The sequence below is a fragment of the Anolis sagrei genome, chromosome 9 (assembly GCF_037176765.1).
Source record: "Anolis sagrei isolate rAnoSag1 chromosome 9, rAnoSag1.mat, whole genome shotgun sequence".
NCBI classification, from domain to species: Eukaryota; Metazoa; Chordata; class Lepidosauria; order Squamata; family Dactyloidae; genus Anolis; species Anolis sagrei.
In genome coordinates this window covers 30248084-30267406 of record NC_090029.1, presented here as the reverse complement: position 1 = coordinate 30267406, position 19323 = coordinate 30248084, and positions in this window count along the sequence as shown.

Sequence of the window (19323 nt, the reverse complement as noted above, 5' to 3'; positions counted from 1 at the left end):
GATCAGAGCCGGAGGCCTCCTTCGCACGTTTCTCCTTGGTGTAGATCAAGCGCATTGGACTGGAGGTCCCACCCGCTCTCCTGTTGCATTCCAATCAAGGCAAGTTTTGACAGTGCCTTCAAAGCCCAAGGAACAATCAAAGGCGTCCTGCAAGGAAGATCACAATGAGAAACATCAAGCTTTGTATTTTGAAAGAATGGCTCAGGTCTCCATAACTAGAACTTTCTTGAAGCAGAGTTTTCTTCAAATGGTGAAAGATGGCCTCTTGGGACATTAGGGGCTGTTGTTGAATAGAGCTGCCTGCAGCGCTTAGTCAGAGCAGGAGACGCTGCATTTCGAAATTAATCCATAAACATTGATTGACAGGGCAAAATTAATTCATTGTTATGAATGTTGGCATGATGGGCGTTTAATTCATTATGTTTGTCATGAATTACATTATGAGATGTTAATGAACGTAGGAAAGAGTCTGGGGAATGATGAAAGGCAGTGCTGTGTAGTGGTTACACTGATTCAGCCATGGAAACCTATTGGGTGACCTTGGGTGTATCACACTCTTTCAGCCTCAGAGGACCAAGGTATGTATTATTGGCTTTTTGTTTTGTTATTTTAAATTGCTTGTATTGTTATTGTTTGCTTATATTGTTGTATTTTGGGCTCGGCCTCATGTAAGCCGCACCGAGTCCCTTAGGGAGATGGTAGCAGGGTATAAATAAAGTGTAAGCAAACAGTATTGTTGTTGTTGTTGTTGTTGTTATTATTATTATTATTATTATTATTATTATTATTGACATCTCCCGCCCATCCTCTGTTCAGATATCAGCCAGCATGCTAGCATCTTAGATCAAGAGATAGCTTGCTAACATATTAGATCAAGAGATAGCTTGCTAAGATCTACCGAGATAATCGCAGGAACACCTCAGCAAGCAAGAGTCCAAAAGTGGCAGGCTTCCCAGATTTGAACCAGCAACCTTTTGGTCAGCAACAGGGGCGGCTCAACCCATTACGCAAAGTAAGCATTCGCAGTATAGTTGATTGTGCCCAGGGGCGCTCTTGAGGCACTCTTGGGGGAAAATAGACCTTGACATATACAAGTTGTAGTTACTGGGATGTATAGTTCACCTATAATCAAAGAGCATTCTGAACTCCACCAATGATGGAATTGAACCAAATATGGCACACAGAACTCCCACGATGAACAGAAAATATATATCAGTGACTGGTTGGGGAGGGGGGCAAATACTGTTTGCTTACCGTTGAAAATTACCTAGGGCCGCCTCTGGCAAGCAAGAGTCCAAAAGTGGCAGGCTCCCCAGATTTGTACCAGCAACCTTTTGGTCAGCAAGTTCAGTAGCTCAGTGCTTTAACCCACTGCGCCACCGAGGCCACACATACATATTTTCACTTTTATTATGTGTATATAGATGTGTATAGATGAATATCTAGATCCATTATCCCATTGTTCATTGGAGGAATGTAAATTAAAGTAAAAGTTCACATTTCTTTTTTTCTTTTTCTTTTTAAAATATTTTTATTGAATTTATGGAGGGGAGGAAAAAACTCCTCCCATAAAAGGATTTCCCTACTAATGTGGGTAATAGTGGAGGGGTTGAAGGGAATGGAATATAAAGGAAATGGGAAGAAAAAAAGAAAATGGGAAAGGGGAGTCAAAAGAGGAAAATATAGTAATAATAATAGTAAAAAAAGACAATGATAAAAATAAAATCTTGTTGACTTCCGAAGCTTTTCCTGTCCGGGGTATTAGTCTTTTAAATATTAATTGTAGTTAATCTCTCTGTCTTTTCATATTTGCTTAATTTCCTTTTGTTTTCAAAGAAAAAAAGGAGTAATTTAATAAAGCCCAATCCAAAGGATTTTTGGGTTTGATTTGATAGTCTTTCAAAAAATAAGTCAATCTGTCCATCTTCTTTATATCCATTATTTTTAGTTTCCAATCTTCTTCTGTTGGATTTTCTTTAGTCTTCCAATTTCTTGCATATACAATTCTGGCTGCCGTTATCATATAATTAAATAGGATATCTTGATTGTTATTCACATTCATATCTGTTGTTCCCAGTAAATAATATTCAGGTTTCATTTGGAATTTTATTTTCAAAATTTTCTGTATAGTTTCATGGATCATTTTCCAGTAATTTTTAGCATTTTTACATCCCCACCACATGGGAAATTTCTATTGCAGTCTTGCTTCAAAACCTTGTGAGAAACATCACACTTCAATTCTTTGGCATCCAAAATGTCTGCTAGGTGAAACTCCATCTAAGTGGCTCTGACTGGCAGATGGTGACCAACCGATTCAGAGTGGACAGTGTTCCCTTCTTTCTTCTATCTACATCACCAGCTTGCATGCTGGTCGCTTCTGTAGTGAGAGAATCAGCCGTCTACGAAGATGTTGCCCAAGGGACGCCCGGATGTCTTGCAATCCTGCGAGGAGGCTTCTCTCATGTACCTGGGAAGGAATCCCACTGGAGCATTGCAGCACACCCAAATACCTGGGAGTCACTCTGGACCGTGCTCTGACCTACAAGAAGCACTGCCTGAACATCAAGCAAAAAGTGGGTGCCAGAAACAATATCATACGAAAGCTGACTGGCACAACCTGGGGATCACAGCCAGACACAATTAAGACATCTGCCCTTGCGCTATGTTACCCTGCTGCTGAGTACGCATGCCCAGTGTGGAACACATCTCACCACACTAAAACAGTGGATGTGGCTCTTAATGAGACATGCCGCATTATCATGGGGTATCTGCGCCCTCCACTACTGGAGAAATTACCAGTATTGCACCACCTGACATCTGTCGGGAAGTAGCAGCCAATAGTGAAAGGACCATGGCAGAGAAATCTCCAGCTCATCCCCTGTTTGGGTATCAGCCAGCACGTCAACGACTTAAATCTAGAAATAGTTTTCTAAGATCTACAGAAACACTCGCTGGAACACCTCAGCAAGCGAGAGTCCAAAAGTGGCAGGCTCAAACCCAGAACCTCAACCAATGGCTGATACCCAATGAGGGACTCACTCCTTTTCACACAGAAAACTGGGAAGGTGCTGAACAGACTGTGCTCTGGCACCACGAGATGCAGAGCCAACCTCAAAAAATGGGGCTACAAAGTGGAATCCACGACATGCGAGTGTGGAGAAGAGCAAACCACTGACCACCTGCTGCAATGCAACCTGAGCCCTGCCACATGCACGATGGAGGACCTTCTTGCAGCAACACCAGAAGCACTTCAAGTGGCCAGCTACTGGTCAAAGGACATTTAATCAACTACCAAACTCACAAATTTTGTATTTTGTATGTTTGTTTGCTTTGTTCTGTTAGAAATGTAATATAATTGATTGGTTGTCCTGACACGACAAATAAATAAAAAATAAATAAAATCACCAACTCATTTTGGAAACAGTAACCCACACAATTACTACCACAAAGAGGGCCACAAAATCCGAAGGAGCCGTGAAGAAGAGCATTTGGCCTCTTCCCTTGTGCAAAAACAGTTTGATATTAAAATATTCATTGGACCAAAATCAGAATTAGGAATGAAGGCCATGGGCTTCCCACACCAAGGGAACAGCTGGGGAGAATGTCGCCGGGACGTGACAACAGGCAGGAGATTGACAAGCTTTTGCAAGTTTCATCTGAACGCAGGAGAGATCAAGCTGTTCTCCTCCTCTGAGAACCTTCAAAGCTTCCTTTACCTGTCCAGACCAGATGAAGCAGAGAATGGATGCACCATAGTCAAAAAAGAAGTACTCATAACCAGGAAAAGTGAGAGACGGAGTAGACCGAGTAGACCGAGTTCTTGTTCAGGAGGAAGAGTCACCATGGTGAAAGCAAGGAATTGGGGAGCATTTGGAAGAGAAGACTTGGCAGGCAAGGAGGCATCTGGCAACGAAAGGCTCACTTGGCAAGGGAAGAAGAAGTCCCCTGCTGGGTCCGATCCATTTCCTTGTTCAACAGAGCATAGGTTGCACAGAAGGGGACGTGTCAAATGATTTCATATTTAAAGAGCTCGATGGGAAATGATAAGCATCACAGTGGGAAGGAAGAATGTGGCCCACAGCTTGGGTTTGAGCAGTCTCCAGATTCAGTCGCTGGCATTTCTAGGGTACTCCTCTCGGAAAGACAAATGGAAAGACTATTTCAACCCTTTTTTCACACCAGAGATAATCCACAATGGGAAAAACCATCTCCTGCATCCTGCTCGATATGTGAAGAGATCAACATCACTTGCAGCACTTACTGTTGGGTGCCTTCACGTCGTTTCCAACTTATGCCACCTCTATAGCAGTACAATATAGCTTTATAACAGTGTAGTGTAGAGTTTCTCAACCTGGGGGTCGGGACCCCTGGGTGGGTCGCAAGGGGTTGTCAAAGGGGTCGCCAAACAGAAAACACAATATTTTCTGTTTGTCATGGGGGTTCTGTGTGGGATATTTGGCCCAATACTATAATTGGTGGGGTTCAGAATGCTCTTTGATTATAGGTTAACTATAAATCCCAGCAACTACAACTCCCAAATGTCAAGTCTATTTTCCCCCAAACTCCACCAGTGTTCAAATTTGGACATATTGAGTATGCATGCCAAGTTTAGTCTAGATCCATAATTGTTTGAGTCTACAGTGCTCTTTGGATATAGATGAACTACAACTCCAAAACTCAAGGTCAAGGCCCACCAAACCCTTCCAGTATTTTGTTGGTCATGGGAGTTCTGTGTGCCAAGTTTGGTTCACTTCCATAATTAGTAGAGTTCAGAATGCTCTTTGATTGTAGGTGAATTATAAATCCCAGCAACTACAACTCCCAAATGACAAAATCAATCCCTCCCCCCTCCAACCCCACCAGGATTCGAATTTGGGTGTATTGGATATTTGTGCCAAATTTGGTCCAGTGAATGAAAATACATCCTGCATATCAGATATTTTCATTACGATTTATAACAGTAGCAAAATTACAGTTATGAAGAAGCAACAAATATGATGGTTGGGGGTCACCACAACATGAGGAACGTTATTAAGGGGTCACAGCACTAGGAAGGTTGAGAACCACTGGTGTAGTGTATACAATCCCAGGGCTACATGTAGCCCGTCGACGTCCCTTTTCCCATCCCAAGATACAAACTCGTCCTTCTAAACCACCTGTGGTTGCAACCCTCCGAGTTGGACATGTTCCTCATTCCTGATGCATCCAGACCTAAAGGAAAATCTTCTGCCGCCAAACATTGCCAGCGGGAAGGAGTTTATTAGTAATAGCAATGATGATTTTTATCTCTTCCCTAATTAGAAAACAGCAGATCACCAGGTATAAGAGAAGGGAAGAGTTGGTCTCCCATTAATCTTGCAAATGCAGGTGGTGAGTCACCCAGTGCTGCGTCTTTAATGAAAGGTCACTGTTATGCCACCGGAGCTCATTTTAATGACTTGGCCACGGGGCGGCTGGACAGTGGGAAGCCAAAGCGTTTGGTTTCAAAATGCCTTTCATTTGTAAAATGTCTCCGCCATATAACTACTGACACCGTGTCTTGCGTATCATTAGAGAAGCCCTTGGAGATGGTGCCAGGATTAATGAAGGTCTTCAGCAGAATCTATTTTCTCCACTCGCAGGAAAAGGACCCTGGAAGTTTTTCCATCTCCGTTTTGCATAGACAAACAAGCAAGGGATCAAGGGGTTTGGAATTGAACCAGGTGGGGTGAGCCCCCCCAAAACAATGAGTCAAAATTAGACCACAGAGAACCACTATGAATTGTCATTTAATCTGATTTCCTATATTACATTAACTGAATTGATTCTGATCCTGTTAATTGGCTCTGTTTTCATGATATTTCCTATGCTATTATACATTGCTATCCACCTCACCAAACCACCTAATCCTTTAACTAGCTTGCATAGTGGTCTTCTTCCTCCCCTCCAAAATTAGTCTGCTGTTATTGTTGTTGCTAGCCAGTCATGTAGCCAGGGGAGGGGGGGGGCTTGAGGGGCTTCAGACCCCCCCCCCCCCCGAAATTCTTATGGTGGTTCGTGAAAAAGCCTTACTGGTGCATTATTTAAACTGTTATGTTTATTCATATCATGATCTGATCACCATGCTCAATATATCCCATATGCATGGGGGTATTGGGGTAATGATACAAAAGGTTTGCTAGGGTAGACCCTCTTTCACTCAGACTCAGACCCCCCCGAAACTCACCCCCCCCCCGAAACCCCCCTGAAAAAACTTCAGCCCCCCCCCCCCCCGAATCGAAATCCTGGCTACGGGCCTGTTGCTAGCTATTATTGTTACGCTGAGGAGCCCCCAGTGGGTTAAACTCCTGTGCTGGCAGGAATGAAGACCGACAGGTCGCAAGTTCGAATCCGGGGAGAGGCGGATGAACTCTCTCTATCAGCTCCAGCTCCTCATGCGGGGACATGAGAGAAGCCTCCCACAAGGATGATAAAAACATCAAAAATCATATGGGCACCCCCTGAGCAATGTCCTTGCAGATGGCCAATTCTCTCACACCAGAAGTGACCTGCAGTTTTCTCAGGTCCTGACACTACAAAAAAAACATTGTTATGCTGTTTTATGCTGTTTTACGCTGTCTTAATTGTTATTGCTTTTAATTGTATTCTGCCTTGGGCTTGGCCTCATGTAAGCTGCCCCAAGTCCCTTCGGGGAGGTGGAGGCAGGGTAGAAAAATAAAGTACTTCTTCTTCTTCTTCTTCTTCTTCTTCTTCTTCTTCTTCTTCTCTTCTTCTGCACTTCTATATAAATAAAAATGTAATGTTTGTTTGCGGGATTAACATAACTCAAAAACCACTGGACAAATTGACACCAAATTTGGACACAAGGCACCTCTCAGGCCAACGAGTGACCATCACTCATAAAAACACTGAAAAACACAGTGGAAGAGACTTAAAAAGCCTTTAAAAATACATTACAACGCATGTGCAAAGGCACATATATACACATATATACAATATACACACACACATATATATACACACAAAATACATATATACAGACTGGGCCACAGCAATGAGTGGCAGGGCATGGCTAGTCTATATAAATAAAAATTTAATATTCGTTTGTGGGATGAACATAACTCAAAAACCACTAGACGAATTGACACCAAATTTAGACACAAGACATCAGACCAACAAGTGACATCACTCATAAAAACACCAAAAAACACAATGGAAGGGACTTAAGAAGCCAAAAAAGCAAAAAGATCCTACAGCGCATGCGAAAAATGACCCCCCCCCCCCCAACCCGGCAAACAAAACACACAATAGCATATCCATATTCTCTTCAGGACTACAGCTCCCAGCATCCCCTACACCAGGCCCTTTAGCAGAGGAGGATGATCCAAATACACTGCTTCCAAGATGCAAGCTTTCTTTTCCTTGGATTTCTTTGAGAAATTGCTATATTTCCAATTTCCTATTCCTGGACTGCAACTCCCAGCAATCCTCCAGATAGATAGATTAGATATAGATAGGTAGGTAGGTAGGTAGGTAGGTAGGTCGATTTGGAGGACTGTTGGGAGTTGCAGTCCAAGGACAGGGGAGAAAGAGGAAGGGAAAGAAAAGTGGGGGGAGGAAGGGAAAAAGAAAAGAAAGAAGGAAGGAGAGAAAAGAAGGAAGGAAGGAAGGAAGGAAGGAAGGAAGGAAGGAAGGAAGGAAGGAAGGAAGGAAGGAAGGAAGGAAGGAAGGAAGGACGGAGGGAGGGAGGGAGGGAGGGAGGGAGGGAAAGAAGGAGAGAAGGAGAGAAAGAAAGAAAGAAAGAAGAGAAAGAAGGATGGAAGGTTGGCCACAGCAATGAATGGTGGGTACAGCTAGTTATAACATAAAAATGATATATTCCTGAACTTACAGTAGAAGTAGGAGACCATAAATAATGCTGAACCCTGTGGAAATGAGTGACTTCTGCCATAAGTCACCATGGAGACTCATTGGAAGACCTCAAAAATTCCTCTACTCTTCAAATCTTGTATGTTCTCCAGTGAGATTCTATGGTAGTTTCCACTGGGAACATACCACAGAAGTTTCACCTTAGTGTCACCATGAGTCAGAAATGACTTGAAGGCACATGACAACAACCAATGCCTCCTGAAATTCCGTATTTTACACAATCTTAAGAACTTCCCAATTCTTATGCTGACAACCATAACTCTGAGATTTTCTGTTCACCAAAATGAGAAGATTGAGAGAGGACTATTGTATATTATCTGTTGACACACCAGAGCTGGAGGAAGGAATGGCGATTGGGCTTCCCAACATCATCTAGTTGGCCACGGAATACTCGGAGAGATGACCCATCTTTGTGAACCAACACAGCCTTCCTTCTGTTCTCATTATCATCCAACCATATGGCTATGTCTCATCTGGTTCGTTGATTCTCTATCTTTCCCATATTTACGATGACAAACAAAGGATGAACGCTTGCAGGGAGAGCATATGCTGATCATACCAGAGTTTCGCCCTGAGCATTTGGAATTAAAAGGATCTGAAGTAGGCCGAGGCCATTTTTCTTCTCTCTTTCTCTTCGTTTCCTCTGTCATCCCAAACCATAAAAATAAGTGGTGTTAATATAGATTACTCAACGGCCACATAATTCCTTTTGATCAGTCACTTCCTTGGAAATGCTCCCTTCCTGCTGCGTGACAGGAAAGGGCCGAAGAGTTTAGTCCAAAATCCATCACCGCTGCTTGTACGTTTCTCCCCTCGTGCCGCGGTTAACCCTTAACCCACTCCTGGCAAATGGATTTTCTGACAAAGTGTGGTTTATCACACCAAGGTACCTGTCTCTTCAGCGTCACCAATGTTCTCGCTGCTGCTGCTGCACCAAGGAGCTTTCAAGGTTTTGAGGGGGAAGCATCAGAGAAGTCAACTCGGGCTCTTTTTTGAGTTGGGAATTATTCCCCAATACTTCCGAAGAGGTGCAGTAGGTTAAACCACTGAGCTGCTGAACTTGCTGACCGAAAGGTTGCAGGTTTGAATCCAGGGAGTGAGGTGTTTTCCGGGCCTGTTAACGTTGCTCGGGGCCTGTTTGGCCCATTTGATGCCTTTTAGAGGTTTCATTTTGTGTTCCTCCTGTCACCTTAAATATCATAATCATTATGGCCAATGTGCCAACATTATTATTATTATTATTATTATTATTATTACTACTACTACTATGGCCAATGTGCCAGCAACATTATTATTATTATTATTATTATTATTATTATTATTATTATTATTATACTAGCTGTCCTCTGCTACTCGTTGCTGTGGCCCAGTCTGTGTATATGTGTTTTGTGTGTATATATGTGTGTTTGCGTATACATATTATTATTATTATTATTATTATTATTATTAAACTTTATTTGTACCCCGCTAGCATCTCCCGAAGGACTCGATGTGGCTTACACAGGCTAAGGCCTCAACACAACAACAGCATAACAAAACAACTCAAAGCAAAATCAAAAAACATAAAGCAATAACAACAAAACATTACATCATAACACAGTAAAAACTTGGGCTGAGCCAAGTAATGTGGTTTTGAACATGCGTTGTAATGTAATTTTTGTTTTTTGGCTTTTTAAGTCTCTTCCGCTGTGTTTTTTAGTGTTTTTATGAGTGATGGTCACTCATTGGCCTGATAGGTGTCTTGTGTCCAAATTTGGTGTCAGTTCGTCCAGTGGTTTTCGAGGTCTGTTAATCCCACAAATGAACATTGCATTTTTATGCATATAGATTACGGCCAATGTCCCAATGTCATTATTATTATTATTATTATTATTATTATTATGGACCCGGTAGCGCAGTGGGTTAAACCACTGAGCCGCTGAACTTGCTGGCCAAATGGTCACTAGTTTGAATCCCACTGTTAGCCCCAGCTTCTGCCAACCTAGCAGTTCGAAAACATGCAAATGTGAGTAGATCAATATGTTAGGGCTGGGCGGTTTCGTTTCGTTAATTCGTAATTCGTTAAAAATTCGTTATTTTTTTTGTTAACGAAGCGATAACGAACCATTTTGGAGCAACTTAAAAACGAAACGAATTTTTCAATTCGTTTCGTAAATGCTTCGTATTTCGTTATGTATTCGTTTCGTTATTGGTTTGAGGTCGTTTCGTTATTATTTCCGCATGTCTGGGGCAAGTTTTATAGTTGTTTTTTGTTTAATTAGTGAAAAAAAAATATAATATCACACCAACAGTCAACAACAGAGGGAGAGGGAAGCTTCAGAAGTTCCCCCTGTCCCATTTGGAGGTATTTTAGCGTATTGCGCGGTCGCGTCCGCCATTAACGAATCGATTCGTTATTGTTTCGTTATTGTTTCGTTATTGTTTTGTAATTTTTTTACCGTTTACGAAATTTCGTAAATATCGAACTTTTTTTTAAAAAAATTCGGAATTCTTTTAAATATCGAAACGCAAAAAACCCCAAAAAACGAATCAATTTTAGAAACAATTTTTTCCGTTGTTACCCAGGCCTACAATATGTACCACTTTGGTGGGAAGATAGCAGCACTCCATGCAGTCATGCCACTGGCCACATGACCTTGGAAGTGTCTACAAACAACGTCGGCTCTTCAGCTTAGAAATGGAGATTTATATGACGATTCACAACAGTAGCAAAATTGCAGTTATGAAGTAGCAACAAAAATAATTTTGTGATCAGGGGTCACCACAACATGAGGAACTTTATTAAGGAGTTGTGACATTAAGAAGGTTGAAAACCACTGTTCTAGATGTCAAGATGACTAAACGGAGGTTGTAATACTTTGGCCATATCATGAGAAGACACAGCTCACTTGAAGAGGTGATGGTGCATGTTACATCAGAAGAGGAAGGCTGCATTTCCACGTGAAGGGACTCAATTGGGGAAGCAACAGCTAAGTCTGCAAGACCCGAGAAGAGGGCAACTCAGTTAGTGGTCTCTCATTCATTGGGTTCCTATATGAGGGGCTGCTGATAATTCTTTGGCTTTACCCAGAAAGAAACGAGATAGGAAGATGAAACTTTACATTTATTCCACACACTCTCCACTGAAATCAACACACTTCTTACATCAGTATTCCAAGTTCTGCAAGCCTTGCAAAAAGAAGGATTTCAGTTGTGCCTCAAACCAGTCATCCGTAGCAGCCATGGCATCAGAAATGGTGTGTAATTTGGTACCTTTGAGGTGTTTCTTCAGGTTTGGAAACAGATGATAGTCAGAGGGAGCTATATCCGGTGAATTAGGTGGGTAGTCAACCAGCTGGAAGCCTAGCTCCACCACTTTTGCCATGGTCACTTGTGCAGTGTGAGCGGAGGTGTTGTCTTTCAGGAACAAGATTCCTTTGGACAGCTTGCCTTTTGGCCTTCAGAGCTGCCTAAAATTGGTCCAAAAGTTCAGTGTAATACCTTGCATTGATGATGGAACCATTTTGAAGGTATTCCACTAGCAGCACACCTTCCTTATCCCAGAACTCAGACACCATCACCTTCATGGCTGATTTTTGCACCCTGGACTTCTTTGGACAAGGAGAACCACTGTGCTTCCACTCTTTTGACTGCTTCTTGGTTTCAGGGTCATACAAATAAATCCAGGTCTCATCCAGAGTGACCAGTCGATCCAGGAAGTTCTTATCAGTCCATAAACACTGACAAACTGGGAAGTTTTCACTTGCATGTTTGTTTCGTCTTCCAGGAGCATGGTTTATATTGCCTTTTAGCTGCATGGGATAGCATTCCTTTGCATTTTCCCAGGGTTGCTACAGACCCATCAGCACCCTGGAAGTTAAACTGTATCAGAGTCTGGAAAGCCAGCCTGCAGGCCCTCTGCAGTTATTGGTTTAGAAAGTATCTCTTTGGGTTAGGAGTCCGCCCTTTTTACTGGGGTTGAGATCTCCATTTTGGAATCTCTCCTGCCCCCTTCAGTAGAGAAAGAAAGCCTCAGATGTGCTGTTGGTCAGGCAGGTAGCTCTGAAAAAAACATTGTGAGTATAATTGAGCAATTGAGTTATAGATAGAAATTGAGTAATTGAGTTATAGATAGAAATTGAGTTATAGATAGAGATTGAGTTATTAAGAAAGGCAATTGAGAAATAGAGAGAAATAGTTATTGAGTACTACTGAGCATTACTTAATCTCCAAAGCTAACCTTGAGCTTAGATAGGGGAAGACCTGTTCTTTCTAACCATAGCAGCTCAAGGTTAGGGTGAAAGATCCCAGGACTTTTTCTACCATTTGGAGAAAGGTTACCTCAGTAATTGAAGGAAAAGGAAAGAAAGAACATCTCTATGGTTTCCCAAATTGACTGTTTGTGTTGTAACTTTATCAAGCTGTGCCAAGTCTGCCAAGGACTTTGGAAATAAATATTTTGTTGATATTCATATTTTGACTGGCATCAATAGCTGAAAGTATTCAGTTATTACTTCAAAGAAAGACCCCCAGCGGTTCACCCAGATAAAGAGAGAAGCACATCTTAGTTTTAATTTTATAGTGTCTGGGTGTGACGACACAATGCTTTTCTGATCTGTTGTCAAACATTTGGGGACCCAATTTGCAGAGAGCTTCTATATGTTCAAATGTTCATGGATAATGACACAAATTTGCCGATTCTCCAGGATGAGGTTGTGCACAGCATCGACAATCTCCGGAACAACAACCACTCTCAATCGTCCAGGATGTTCCTCAACATTCATGCTGAAGTGGTCCATCTTAAATTTGGAAACCTAGTTCTTAATTGTAGAATATGAAGGGCATTGATCGCCCAATGCCTGTCACATATCACCATGAAGCCCTAAACGGTTTGGGACCCACCTACCTGCGTGACCACATCTCTGTGTACGAACCCACGTTCATCTGGAGAGGCCCTGCTTACGATCCCACCGGTATCGCAAGCGTGATTGGTGGAGACGAGGGATAGGGCTTTCTCGGTGGTTGCCCCTCGACTCTGGAACTCTCTTCCTAAAGACATCAGGCAGGCCCCATCGCTATCAATCTTTAGGAGGAGCTTGAAAACGTGGTTGTTCCAGTGTGCCTTTCAAGAATAAGGAAACTCTTAGCATTATGTCCCAACGCACTTTATCAGAGATCCAGGATATCTGCATGCCCACCCCCCTCCAAACACCCCACCTTGTCATGCCCAGCACTTTTAATTTTAATTTTAATTATTACACTTGGCCCGGCCATTGTTTTTAATTGCGTCATTGGGTGTTGTTGTTGTTACTGCTGTTTTAATTGATGTATTTGGGCTTGACCTCTTGTAAGCCGCACCAAGTCCTTCGGGAGATGGTAGCGGGGTACAAATAAAGGTTTATTAATAATAATAATAATAATAATAATAATAATATCCTTAGCAAAATTTCCTTGCAGAAACAAGAATTTAATCACTCCTCTGCTCTCATTTGCTGTGAATATTGCCTTAGACTCCACCATTTTGTTTTTCCACATGCCTAGCTCACTGTTGTCATAAGTTACAAACACAAAATTTTGTAAACATATATGAGACACATAAGGCTTTCATGTGATGTAACATTCATTACCATAGAAACAAAAAAAGAACACAAAGCCAAAGACTTATCAGCAGCCCCTCGTAAACTGAAGTCAACTTGAAGGCAGTTAACAGCAAACCCGGAGGAAGTAGGTGGAAAGTTCACCGGAATTATTCCTCTCCGCCTTCTCAGCTAGAATCTTGCTTTGAATTTTTAAGAAACCTGCTGACCTCCAAATGCACTGTTTTGCTTGGAATTGAATTTATTTATTTATCACAACTTTCCTTCCTACTGCTCAATTCACTTTCTGCCCTCTAAAGGCAGCAAGGTTACAGAGAAGCAGGCAGTATGTTCTTGAAAATCTACTACCAAATGCCTTTCCTTTCCTCCGGAGATTTGGTAAAGCCACTAACCCCGAACTTTCATGGCTCCAAAGGTAAGCCTGCAAACTGAGGTTCGTAACTCCTTGACCACAAGTTCTAATGATGGTTTGTATGTCTGAAGCAGCTCTTTCAAGATCACTCTTTCATCTCATCTCGCCTTTGCCTGTCTTTTCTCAAGGGGAAGAGGTAAGAATCGGAGAGGAAAGTGTTTGTGAGATCCTTCCTGAACCATCCAACTAAAATTAATCTCTCCTTCAGTATTTTCTGATGCTGTCAGTTTTTGGATGACATTTTGGATCTCATGTACATAGAGTCTGGAAAAAATACACCTTTGGACTAACCACTCTCAGGATTCAGTTAGCATGGTCACTGGGAAATGTCATCCAAAAGGTCACCTTTTTGATATTTGCTCATATGTGTGTATGTCACATCCTGGAAGAAACATTAACAACCTTAGATATGCAGATGATACCACTTTGATGGCTGAAAGCGAGGAGAAAGTGCAAAAGCTGGGCTGCAGTTAAACATCCAAAAAACCAAGATGATGGCAACCAGACTAATGGATAACTGGCAAATAGAGGGAGAAAACATGGAGGCTGTGACAAACTTTGTATTTCTATGTGCAAAGATTACAGCAGATGCAGACATCAGCCAGGAAATCAGAAGACGTTTCCTTCTTGGGAGGAGAGCAAAGACCCATCTCCATAAAATAGTGAAGAATAGAGACATCACACTGGCAACCAAGATCTGCATAGTAAAGGTAAAGGTTTTCCCCTGATACTAAGTCTAGTCATGTCCGACTCTGGGGGTTGGTGTTCATCTCCATTTCTAGGCCGAAGAGCCGGCATTGTTCGTAGGCACATCCAAGGTCATGATTGGCATGACTGCATGGAGCGCCGTTACCTTCCCGCGGGAGTGGTACCTATTGATCTACTCACATTTGCATGTTTTTGAACTTCTAGGTTGGCAGAAGCTGGGGCTAACTGCGGAAGCTCACACCGCTCCCTGGATTCGAACTTGTAACCTTTCAGTCAACAAGTTTTGCAGCTCAGCAGTTTAACTCACTGCGCCACTGGGGGATCCATCTGCATAGTTAAAGCAATGGTATTCTCTGTAGTCGCTTCTGGTCACTTCTGGGATCACAACCAGACACAGTGAAGACATCTGCCCTTGCGCTATGCTACTCTGATGCTGAGTACGCATTCCCAGTATGGAACACATCTCACCACGCTAAAACAGGGGATATGGCTCTTAATGAGACATGCTGCATTATCACAGGGTGTCTGTGCCCTACACCACTGGAGAAATTACACTGTTTAGCTAGTTTTGCACCACCTGACATCTGCCAGGAAGTAGCAATCAATAGTGAAAGGACCAAGGCAGTGACATCCCCTGTTTGGATATCAGCCGGCACACCAATGACTTAAATCAAGAAATAGTTTTCTAAGATCTACAAAAAACACTTGCAGGAACGCCTCAGCAAGTGAGAGTCCAAAAGTGGCAGGCTCAAACCCAGAACCTCAATCAATGGCTGATACGAAATGAGAGACTCCCTCCTGGGCACACAGAAGATTGGGCCACTTGGAAGGCACTTAACAGATCGTGCTCTGGCACCACAAGATGCAGATCCACTCTTAAGAAATGGGGCTACAAAGTGGAATCCACGACATGCGAATACGAAGAAGACCACCTACTGCAATACAGCTTGAGCCCTGCCACATGCACAATGGAGGACCTTCCTAGAGCAACACCAGAGGCACTCCAAGTGGCCAGCTTCTGGTCAAAGGACATTTAATAGAATGCCAAGTTTGCAAACTTTGTGTGTGTGTATGTGTTTTAAATACAATACAACTGTTTGGTTCGCTCCTGACATGATAAACAAATAAATTCTCTGTAGTAACCTATGGATGTGAGAGCTGGACCATAAAGAAGGCTGAGCGAATGAAGAGAGATGCTTTTGAACAGTGGTGTTGGAGGAAAATTTAGAGAATGTCTTGGACCACGAGCAGATCCAACCAGGAAATAATGCCCGACTGCTCATTGGAGGGAAGGATATTAGAGGCAAAGATGAAGTACTTTGGCCACATCATGAGCAGACAGAAAAGCTTGGAGAAGAGAATTATTTTGATTTGGATGATTTAGAGCTAAACCACCGCAGCAGGCGAGAGCAACTTCAACACTCTGGATGTTGGACTATGACTCCCATCAATCTCAGTCCACATAGCTGATGGGAAGGGATGTGAAGAGTTACAGCCCAACAATATCTGGAGAATCGCTTGATTCCCACCCACATAGTGAGGTCTCAGGAAAGGCCATCGAGATTTCAAGAGGGTCCAAATAATTGCATAATGCCTTTTGATTGACGGCTACCCAACACAAATGGCTTCAGTTGACTCCCTCCGCCCGCATCTTCCACCTCCAGTTTCTTGGCTGATAAACAAATGGTAAATCGGGCTCAGTTTTGACAGCCCGGCGCAGAGCTGACCGGCCGCTTCTATTTGATCAGTGCTTTTAATGAGCTTTTCTCAGTCAATCAGGCTCAACCGAGCAAAGAAGAAAAGCCGGATGTTGTTTCTTGAGAGTACGGCGCAATGGCAACACAGGTTGTCTGTCAAGGCAAACATCATCGCGGTGGCCAAGGGAAGGAGGACGTCTACCTCTCAAAATGGGGCCAAATCCAGAGAAGCCTCCCTTCCCCTCAACAACTTCCTTGTAAGGATCCCTTTCAACCTAAGAATGACTTAGTGCCATTAATGAAGAACTCCACATTACACGGCATGACCTTGAGGTAGGACCTTGGCCAACATCTTTGAAGCACAGAACAGATCTTTGGTAGGACTGAACGTTCAACCCCTACTGCATTCCCCTAATGGGAGTTGTTTATTTATTCGTCATGTCAGAAGCGAGTTAAAATGCATTTCCAAACACAGGTTTTAAAAAAGAACTTGGCATGATGCTAAATGTCCTTTAACCAGAAGATGTCCACTTGGAGTGTCTCTGGTGTCGCTCTGAGAAGGTCCTCCATTTTGCATGTGGCAGGGCTCAGGTTGCCTTGTAGTAAGTGCTCTGCGTTATATATAGAGAGAGTTGAGCTGCATGTGAAAACAGTACATGTAAAGCCTTCCCTTGGAACTGGGGTATTCAAATAATAAATGTCAACAACTCAGATCTTATGCCCATGGGACTCATTTCAAAAGGACCTCTTTTAAGAATCTAGGTAGACTATTCTGTATTATGTAGAACTCCCATGACCAACAGAAAATACTGGAAGGGTTTGGTGGGCATTGATTTTGAATTTTAGACTGCTAGTTCACCTGCATTCAAAGAGCAGATGGAGGACTTTTGTTGGGAGGATTCGCCAACAGTTTCCAAAAAGGAAGAGAAGGACACTTGCGCATGTGCAACACGCTGCCATGTGTGGAGCACACCTGCTCTCCCCTTCCTGCTTGGAGTCTCAGAAACAGCTTTCCCCTTGACTGGGGGGCCAGCTAATCACAGCAGAGGAGGGCTTTTGGTGGAAGGATTCGCCGTCTGTTTCCAAAAAGGAAGAGAAGGACACCCACACATGCGCAACACGCTGACATGTGCAGAGCACGCCTGCTCTCCCCTCTTCTCTTGGAGTCTCAGCCATCCCCTTGGCTGGGAGGCCAGCCAATCTCAGTGGAGGAGGGCTTTTGGTGGGAGGATACGCCGTCTGTTTCCAAAAAGGAAGAGAAGGACACCCACACATGTGCAACACGCTGACATGTGCAGAGCACGCCTGCTCTCCCCTCCTCTCTTGGAGTCTCAGCTATTCCCTTGGCTGAGAGGCCAGCCAATCACAGTGGAGGAGGGCTTTTGGTGGGAGGATTCGCCGTCTGTTTCCAAAAAGGAAGAGAAGGACACCCACACATATGCAACATGTTGACATTTGCCGAGCACGCCTGCTCTCCCCTCCTTACTTGGAGTCTCAGGAACAGCCTCCCCCTTGGCTGAGAGGCCAGCCAATCACAGTGCAGGAGGGCTTTTGGTGGGAGGATTTGCCGTCTGTTTCCAAAAAGGAAGAGAAGGACACCCACACATGTGGAACACGCTGACATGTGCAGAGCACGCCTGCTCTCCCCTCCTCTCTTATTATAGATAGAGAAGCCTACTGAGAAATTGAGTTATGTAGATAATATAGAGAGACTTCATTGCTTTATCTCCAGAACTAATCCTGAGCTATAGATGGGGGGGGGGGGCTGCTTTTTTTCTAACCACAGCAGCTTAGGGTTAGGGTGAAAAGATTCCAGAATTTTATCTGCTATTCTGGGAAAAGTGACTGGAGGAGAAGGGAAGGAAAGAATTTCTCTGTGGTTTCATCTATTGACTGTTTGTTTATACCTTTGATGAACTGTGCCAAGTCTACAAGGACTTTGAAGAATAAATATCCTTTTTTTTTTATGTTCAACCTTTAATAGTCTCAGTTGCTGAATATCTCAACCTTCCAAAGAAAGACATTCGCAGTTCGCTCAGACATAGAGAGCAGCACATCTTAGTTTATTTTTATAACGTCTGGGTGTAACAGCACAGTTTCCAAAAAGGAAGAGAAGGACAAGAGGAGAGATCTTCAGCCTTCTCTGCCAAAGGGGTCCTTAACACCTCCCCCCCCCCCTCTACCAGCACCAACTGTTGCTCTGGGCCAGAGTGAAGAGAGGGGGGGCCAGGGGACAGTTCCACCTTTTCTCCTGTGCTATTCTAATAATATAATATAATATAATACAATATAATATAATATAATATAATATGCATAATAAACATATACATGCAGGGACATGAGAGAAGCCTCCCACAAGGATGATAAAAACCTCAAATCATCCAAGTGTCCCCTGGGCAATGTCCTTGCAGACGGCCAATTCTCTCACACCAGAAGCAACTTGCAGTTTCTCAAGTCGCTCCTGACATGACAAAAAAACCAACAAAACATATAATATTTATAATATTATAATGTAATGCAATATAAGAATAATAACAATAACAATATGATATAATTATATATTTATATTACATGTAATATTACTAATAATATTGCAATGTAGTGGTATGGTGCAATATAGCAATGTTTAATGCTGATATTGTACTATGCTAATAATATAATATATATTATTATCCTTGAGGTGACTGGCTTGACCTTGAAGGAGCTGGGGGTGGTGACAGCCGACAGGGAGCTCTGGCGTGGGCTGGTCCATGAGGTCATGAAGAGTCGGAGACGACTGAACGAATGAACAACAACAACATGTAATATATATCTTGTAAGCCGCTCTGAGTCCCCTTCAGGGTGAGAAGGGCAGCATATAAATGTTGTAAATAAATAAATAAAGAAGACCATCAGAAATATGTGGTTCCTGATGGTCTTTGGCAACCCTTCTGAACCCCCCTTGCAACCCTCCCATGGGTCCCGACCCCCAGGTTGAGAAACACTGTAATGGAGAAACGGCCAGCCTGTTTTTGAAAAATGC